Here is a 2,933-nt window from a genome sequence, read left to right as displayed (position 1 = left end):
GACGGAGTCCACCTCTCTTGAATCCCATCCAGATACATACATAGATACATAGCTAGACTACCAGAAAAAGAAGGGAAATATAATACCTTCCTCGTCTGGTCAGACTTGACACGCTTGGAGCAACAATGATTGGCAAATCGCGCACGCCATAAACGCGCTGTCACCCCGCGCATCCGCCGTCCGTTCCACCGTGCACGAATCTCGGCGCGCACCCGCCGCCTTCTCCTTCCTTTCGCAGCGCCCGGCTGGAATCCCCCTCCCCGAATCCCACCCTATAAAACCCTCGCCGTCGTCGCCCCAATCCCCCAAATCCAACTCCGACTACAGCAAAGAAGATCCATCGATCGATCGATCTTGGAGCCCGGCGCACCGCCACTCGATCCGATCACATACAGCGAAGAAAGATTAAACCGCCGCCGCCGCCGCGATGAAGTTGCAGACGGAGGCCGCCGCCGCCGGGGGGGAGGGGAGGCTGATGATCCGGCAGGTGTGGGCGAACAACGTGGAGTCGGAGTTCCAGGCGATCCGGCAGGTGGCGGAGCGGTTCCCGTACGTGTCCATGGACACGGAGTTCCCGGGCGTGATCCACTGCCCCAGCAAGCACCACGCGACGCTGACCCCGTCGGAGCGGTACGCGGCGCTCAAGGCCAACGTGGACGCGCTCCACCTGATCCAGGTGGGCCTGGCGTTCGCGGCGTCCCCCGACGCGGCGCCGGCGGTGGCGTTCGAGATCAACCTGCGCGAGTTCGACCCGCGCGTGCACCGCCACAACCCCAGCTCGGTGGCCCTGCTGGCGGGCCACGGGCTGGACTTCGCGAAGCAGCGGAGGCAGGGCGTGGACGCGCGCGTGTTGGCGGCGCTGCTCATGTCGTCGGGGCTGGTGTGCTCCGGTGGCGCGACGTGGGTGACATTCCACTCGGCCTACGACTTCGGGTACCTGGTGAAGCTGCTCATGGGGCGCAAGCTGCCGCGCACGCTGCCCGAGTTCCTGGGCCTGGTGCGCGTCTTCTTCGGCGACCAGGTGTACGACGCGCGGCACGTCATGGACAGCTGCGCCGGGCTCTACGGCGGGCTGGACGCCCTGGCGGCGCAGCTGGGCGTGCAGCGCGCCGCGGGGATGTCCCACCAGGCGGGGTCGGACGCCGCGCTCACCTGGGACGTCTTCCGCCGCATCCGGGAGGTCTACTTCGCCGGCGGCAGCAGGCAGGGCCAGGGCGTCGGCAGCTTCGCCGGCGTGCTCTACGGGCTGGAGCTGGAGCTCCACCTCGCCGCGCCCCTCGCCCCCGCACCCGCCGCCGACAACGGCAACAGGAACAATAAGAACAAGTGCGGCAACGGCAACGGCGCCGGCGGGCGAGGCAACAACAGGCGGGCCGTGGCGGCGCTGAGATGAACCGACCCGACCCGACCCGACCCGACCCGACCGATGATTAGTTGTAGAGCGGTTAACCTTGCGTTAATTGCTTATGATCTTCCGAGCCGATCCGATCCGATAGCTTAGCTCGTTCCTTTTCTGCGTGTTCTTTCTCTCTGTACATACAGCTAGCGGTTTAATCCGTGATGGTCTGATGGGCAATAATAACATGTCTTCGTTCGTTGGTTTATTAACAATTCCGTGTGTTGCATTCATAATCGTCGGACATTTGGTTTGGAGAATTGGGGAATGGCGATGGAATTCCTCAGCCGCAGAGGAGCAGAGGAGAAAATTACTCTGGTTCGCATCGCCGGCGTTGGATTCGAAAAGGGCGTCGGATCGGCACCCACACTTGAGAGTTGGGACCTCCACCTCCACTGTGGTGGAGCAGCCGGCCGCGTGCGTGGACCTGGCGTTTGACCGGCACACACTAGCTAGTACAGTAGCAATGGAAGAAGAAGAAGAAGTCGCGAGGGTGGTTGGGTTTGAACGCGTGGGGGGGAAGGAAAGAAGCCAACAGCAGGGGGGAGAAGAATCGCAGCAGCAGGCAGAATTCCACTACGACGACAAGCGCGTCTGAACTGGACACACAAAGTTGCATTGCAGGCCGACGACTCCACGGTGGTTTCTTCCTTGGTCAACACAGTGCATTTCCAGCTCATAGCCTAGTAAGAGCATCTCCCAGCAAATTTATAAAACTAGGAGATGTAGAATTTACATCATCAAAAGGTGCATTTTACATCTTCTATCTTAAAAAAGAGGTAACTCTAACGGATAATGTACATCGATGATATAAAAGTGCAACTCCAATATAGTATGATACAAATTGGAGATGTAAAAATAGAAACGGGGTGGCGGCTGGGCGGCGGCGGCGGGGGCTGTGCGTGTGTGCGGCGATCAAGGAGCGTTGGAGCGGCTAAGATGGTGAACCGGGGCGGCGGCGGCGAGGGAGCTTCAGGGTGGACGGCGGCTTTGCTTGGGGGCGACGGCCGAGGACCAACGAGGCGGCGGGGATGGCGAATCGGGGCGGCGATACGAGGCAAGGAGCAGCGAAGGGGTGGCAGGGGTGGTTGACGGCCGGATCAGGCGGCAGCGTGGTGCAGTGAGTGAGCGGCGTGGCGGCGGGACACACTCAAATCGACGGTCCTTGGCGGGCGGCGGGGATGGACGAACGGGCGACGGCGGTAACAATTCCAGCCAGAATTGTCGGCGACGGAGGCGGACGGGCGTCGGTCAAACAGGGGAATGAAAATGAAGGCGGCTGGCACACGACCGGCTGTTTTACATCTCTTGGAGGTGGAGATGTAATTTTTTTTTTACATCTACATCATCTGTTGGGATGGGTTTTTTAGCCTGGAAAAATGAAAAGGTTAGTTATTTTTGCATCTACATTATCTATTGGTGAGAGCATCTACAACCTAATCCTAAGGTCGGGCAAGCGTCTTCGCTCTAAAAAAGAGCATCTACTATCGTACCTAGCAAATTCGCCCACCCAAACGTCCGCAAACACTCCCGATTA

The 2,933-nt window shown here is 59.7% G+C and overlaps 1 pseudogene; it reads left to right on the top strand.

The window, feature by feature from the left end:
• The first annotated feature begins 290 nt into the window (after positions 1 to 290).
• On the top strand, positions 291 to 1,611 carry LOC147987788 (putative CCR4-associated factor 1 homolog 11 pseudogene; annotated as a pseudogene).
• The last annotated feature ends 1,322 nt before the right edge of the window (positions 1,612 to 2,933 follow it).

Source organism: Triticum urartu, chromosome 2A (genome assembly GCF_056163025.1).
Source record: "Triticum urartu cultivar PI428250 chromosome 2A, HENAU_Tu73, whole genome shotgun sequence".
In the NCBI taxonomy this organism is placed as follows: Eukaryota; Viridiplantae; Streptophyta; class Magnoliopsida; order Poales; family Poaceae; genus Triticum; species Triticum urartu.
This window is presented reverse-complemented; position numbering and strand designations above follow the sequence as displayed.